Source organism: Moschus berezovskii, chromosome 13, assembly GCF_049115385.1.
Source record: "Moschus berezovskii isolate FMDL1 chromosome 13, NW_MosBer_1.0, whole genome shotgun sequence".
Taxonomy (NCBI): Eukaryota; Metazoa; Chordata; class Mammalia; order Artiodactyla; family Moschidae; genus Moschus; species Moschus berezovskii.
In genome coordinates this window covers 2,786,124-2,791,834 of record NC_142472.1, presented here as the reverse complement: position 1 = coordinate 2,791,834, position 5,711 = coordinate 2,786,124, and positions in this window count along the sequence as shown.

The following is a 5,711-nucleotide window of genomic DNA, read 5'->3' as shown; positions in this document are numbered from 1 at the left end:
TCCACGGGGGTGCTCAGAGTCAGACCCTGAAGCAACTGAGCACGCACGCACATAGCTCCAGGTAACAGTGTTGTCTGGAACGTGAAGGTTTGCGCCTTGAACCACCATGCGGCTCCTTTTCCATGGGCTTCCCTCTGGCTCAGATGGCAAAGAATCTGCCTGCAATGCAGGAGACCTGGGTTCAGTCCATGGGTCAGGAAGATCCCCTGGAGAAGGGAATGTCTACCTACTCCAGCATTCTTGCCTGAAGAATCCCATGGACAGAGAAGCCTGGCAGGTGACTGTCTGTAAAGTTGCAAAGAGTCCAGCACAACCAAGCAACTAACACTTTGACTTTTCACTCAGATTTGCAGGCAAGCAAATGATTTACAGGTCTGGCTGTGTAGCAGGTACTCTGTCCACCCGGACACAGGTCTGCTTGCAGGCAGCCAGTGGTCTATCAGAGATTCAATCCCTGGCCGAGCCTCAAAGTCTACCAGGTCAACCAAGCCAACAGGAAATCTAGGGTCTTCGCTCCTCGAACTGACGTTCTCAGTTCTCCTAGGCTTGTCACGATGTGATGAGTCTTTGGTCTTCCTGCTTTAAAACCTAAGAATAATTTTTAATAATCTCTCTCCTTCCCATCTCACATCCAAACCAGTACCTCAATGTGCCTTTTTTTTTTTTTTAGCAGCTCAAGCAGACAGAACTTTTATTAAAGATGGTGGCTCAGACGATAAAGAATCTGCCTGTGCTGTGGGAGACCAGTGTTTGATCCCTCGGTCAGGAAGGTCCCCTGGAAGAGGAAATAGCAACCCACTCCAGTATTCTCGCCTGGAGAATTCCATGGACAGAGGAGCCTGGTGGGCTACGGTCCATGGGGTCGCAGAAAGTCAGACACAACTGAGTGACTAACACACACCCACACTCCCGAGATGTGGGAGCGGTCCAGTCCCAAAGGAGTGGTCTCAGGGTGTCTTTTGAAACACACATGTCCGATAGGTGAATGAGGGGCTAGTCCTGGAGCATGACATTGTGCCCTGACCAAGAGACACAGTGACGGGGGCGGGGGTTGAATGGTGATCTTTTTATATTCTTATGGAAGAGATAAAACTGGAAGGTGGCTGATTATCCTTCAAAATTAGAAATGGCAGGGGCTCAAGAGATGGAGGAGAAATGGATGCTCACCCATCACGTGAGGGACTTCAGAAGACTGCTTGGTGCCTGCAATTGACCAAGACAGAGCAGAGGCAGCCTGGGGCGGAGATGTCCTTGACTCGACCTGAAACACGGGCGGGGCTAGGGCGGGGCTGCTGCTCAGACTTCAAAGGCGAGAGGAAAGCAGACCATCTCTGGGCTGATTTTTAGCGGGGAATGAAAGAGCTCTAAGAAACTAGATCGTGAAATTAAAACTTCCCTGGGATTCCATGCTTCTCCCTCTGGTTGCACTGTGAGCCCCCTGGTTCAGGCTTTTCTTAGGAGCTGCTGGTGGTGATTCCAGGGCCCCCCAGCCAGTCAGTGGCAGTCCCCAGCTCCCCTCCTCAGGAGGCTGCGTGGCGGCAGCTCCTCCATCAAGGTCACCCGTGATCTACTATTTGCCGTGAGCTGCTCGCCTCCTCCTCTCTTGTTACGCAGAAGACCCCCCCAGAGAAGGAAAAGCCTCCTCTTCCCCTCCCCTGCCTTGCTTTGGATCCCATTCGTCTCATCTGCTTAGTCATCAAAGGGCGTGGTTACTGACAAACAGTTCCCTCCTGTGTATTCAGGTCTCCCTCCTTGCTCCTGGGCCCTTCCCATCATCATATAAATATTCCCAATTAAAGAAACGTCCTCCCCAGAGGTGAAGTGGTCCAGTTACTGACCCCACCCCGCCGCACCAGAACACCTCCCTCCTGGCATCCTCTTCAACTCCATCGATGCCGTAAGCCTTCCGCTGCTCACAGCCACTACCCTTCCCGCATTCTCTCTACTTCTCGGGAGTCTTTTCTTAATAATTATGAAGTCGGTGGAAACTTGAGAGAAGCAGGGTGACTCCCGGTGATGACGAGTCTCGGAGAAGCTGGCTGTGAGGGCAGACTAGGCTTAGATGTGTGCGAACGTGCGGAAGAAGGGCCATGAGTCAGAAGAGCCGGCCTCAGTCCTGTCCTCTTTTAACTGAAACTCCCTCTCCTCTGCTCTGCCTGGGATCAGCATACCGTTCTCTTCTTATGGGGCTGTTGGGTAGCAAACCTCTGGTGGTAGGAATCAGAGTTCAAATGTCAGCTGACTTTTGGCTCAGGAACTCTGCTGGCAGAAATTGATCCAAATAAAGAAGACAAATTAACAAATATATATACATGAGAATGTTCAGAGCATTGCTTTTACATGAGAGATATCAGACTCTGAACTGATCATTAATAGAGGCATTATTAAATTATTAAACACATAGTGTAGACATGTACAATATGTATGTGCTAAGAATGTTAAATCAGATTGAAATGCATTGGTATGGCATATGTATAAGGCACATTTTTGTAAATAATTATAGCATCACCTTTTTAAAAATCATACACACAAACATGCAACCCTGGAGAAAATTCTGGAAACAAATATTAACATGAAGAGTGATATTAGCTAGAGACGACTAGTGATTGTTTTTCCTTTTTCATAATTTATAGTATCACATTTATTTTTCTTTACAATGGTCGTATTATAACTTGCATAGTAAAATAAGTTCTTTTAATCTTGGGAAGTTTAGGGTTCAGCCTCACCATGCCTTCCACATTTTTAAGTTATCAGCCTAGCTTTGTGTGGCCAGGTTCCAAACCAGTGGTTCCCCAGGCCCGTCTCCACAGCCCTGGTCACCCCGCTCTTGTTGCTGGCCTGTCCTAGAGGAAGAAGGGCAGAGGGAGGAAGGGGACAGAAAGCGACAAGCAAGGACCCTGTCTGCAGCTGAGACTCAGCCAGTCTCTAATTTTCAGTTATTCGAACTGTTGATCTGCGTCTCCAACAATTCAGTTCGGTTCAGTCACTCAGTCGTGTCTGACTCTTTGCGACCCCATGAATCACAGCACGCCAGGCCTCCCTGTCCATCACCAACTCCCGGAGTTTACGCAAACTCATGTCCACGGAGTCGGTGATGCCATCCAGCCATCTCTGTCGTCCCCTTCTCCTCCCACCCTCAATCTTTCCCAGCATCAGGGTCTTTTCAGATGAGTCAATTCTTCACATCAGGTGGCCAAAGGATTGGAGTTTCAGCTTCAGCATCAGTCCTTCCAATGAATATTTGGGACGGATTTCCACAATGCATGTGTAAATCTCCATCCACGTGTATTATGAAACTCTCTGTATGAAAATACTCAGGAGCAATGGTTAACACGCGTTCATGTGCCCCATGCACCATGAGGTCAAGCAAACTGTGTTTCAGGGCAAGCAAGGAGACCCGGTAACTCACACCCTGAAAAGCCTTGAGCTCCCAATGGGTCTCTACAAAGCCAGGTGAGGGAGTGGGGTCTCAGGGTGCGTGATCAGCTCTCGGACAGTTCTCTGATTGGCGGGAGGTGTGGCAACAGGGCTGGGTCGCAGGGATTAATATTCTCAGGCTTGAGGCTCCAGGAGGCCCAGGGCTAGGCATTTATGACCATCAACTTGTTCCATTTGGTGGGGTAGGGAGTGTCACATCTGCAAAACAACTCAGGAAATGTGCATCAAATTCTGTTCTCTATTCAACAGGCACTTCAGAGAGGAGCTAAAGCAGAGGGTATGGGGGAAGCACCACCACTGTCCTGGGAAGGTCCCAGAGCGTCCTGGTCAGTTACACAGTCTGTGGGTGACCAACGGCAGTGCTGCTCTTGTTTTCCTGTAACTAGAGGTGATAGACAGGCAGCTCCTTCTGTCTAACTTAAGACCTTGTTGTTCAGTCGCTCAGTCATGTCCGACTCTGCGACCCCATGGACTGCAGCACGCCAGGCCACCCTGTCCACTGCCAGCTCCTGGAGCTTGCTCAAACTCATATCCATTGAGTCAGTGATGCCATCCAACCATCTCATCCTCTGTCGTCCCCTTCTCCTCCTGCCTTCAATCTTTCCCAGCATCAAGGTCTTTTCCAATGAGTCAGTTCTTCGCATCAGGTGGCCAAAGCATTGGAGTTTCAGCTTCAGCAGCAGTCTTTTCAATGAATATTCAGGACTGATTTCCTTTAGGCTGGACTGGTTGGATCTCCTCGCAGTCCAAGGGACTCTCAAGAGTCTTCAACACTACAGTGTGAAAGCATCAATTCTTCGGCACCCAGCCTTCTTTATGGTTCAACTCTCACATCCGTACAGGACTGCTAGTAAAACCATAGCTTTGACTACAGACTTGGGTCACTCTAAACGTGACAGGTCAGGGCCATTTCAACAAGACACAGCTGTATGTGGGGCTCTTCCGCATTTAAGTGGAAGATAATGATGGCTTTCTGGTAGACTTTTCATACATCTTGCAAAATCTCCTCTGGATGGGTTTCTGCATTTGCGTGGTTTCTGCTGTCATCACTCAGAGGAAAATAATCCAAATAAAAAAGGCTGCTAGGGTCCAATATACAGGATTTTTCTGCAATTCTGCCTGTTTCTGCCTCACACTGCCAATCAGCCACCAAGTGCCCCTGAGGAAGAGAGCCATCTGTTCCCAAAGCTCTGACAGTTGAAAGAGAAGAACCCACCTTCTAGCTAAATTCCAACAGGCAATGATGATGACGTCCGCCCTGAGACGAAGGCCAGGTCTCTATTACGAGTGAGCTGGCCTCTATCTCGAGCTATTTTCGACCCTGCGTCTCCTGCGCATTTGGCTGCTTGCTGATTTTTGTTAGAAAGACAGACTTGTTCGTTTGCCAGGAAAGCCTCTCATATCCTGCCACCAACATCTGCACAGAATAGAATGCTCTGGAGGGTCAGATGGGGGAGAAAAACAGCTTTCCTCTGGAAGGGGTGGGGAAGACAGCGGCGTTTCTGTCTGAAGCAGCAGAACGTCTGAGAGAGCGCAGCAAGGAGCCGGTGAGAGCGGCCGCCGCATCCCGGGCCGGGCCGCCGACCGCGCTGAGGGACTGGGCCGCCGGTCAGCGCCCGCGGCGTCTGCGGGCCGAGCACCGCGCCTTTCTGCTGCGGCTCCGTGTGTTCCTTGTGCGCAAGGGCCTCAAAGGGCACGTTTCAACGTGGCTGACACGGATCGCTGCTGTCTTCCACCCGACTGTGAGTCTACGCAACAGAGGAGGTCCGACAGAGGCGCCCATGGAGACGCAGCGTTTGCCGCGCTGCCGGCGCGAAACGGATAGTTGCAGACAGGCCGAGACGGAGAGAAAGGGAGGGAGGGAGGGAGAGGGGACTGCGCCTCCCACCGACTGAGTCCGCTCTTCCCACGCATCCCGCTGTTCCAGGCAGCGCCCAGAGCGGGCCTGGCAGAGAACACAGAGGCCAGTGAACGTCTACTGGCTGGAGAACGTTCTCTACTGCTCCTTGATTTACAGCAGAGTAAAAGGAACACTCAGAGTGGGGGCTTCCCAGGTACCGCTAGTGGTGAAAAAAAAAAACCCGCCTGCCGATGCAGAAGACGTAAGAGACATGGGTTTGATCCCTGGGTTGGGAAGATCCCCTGGAGAAGCACAGCCCCCCACTCCCAGTATTCTTTCCTGGAGGAGCCTGTGGACAGAGGAGCCTGGCGGGCTCCGGTCCATGGAGGTGGGGGGCGGGGGGAGGTCACAAAGTTCAGACACAGTTGAAGCG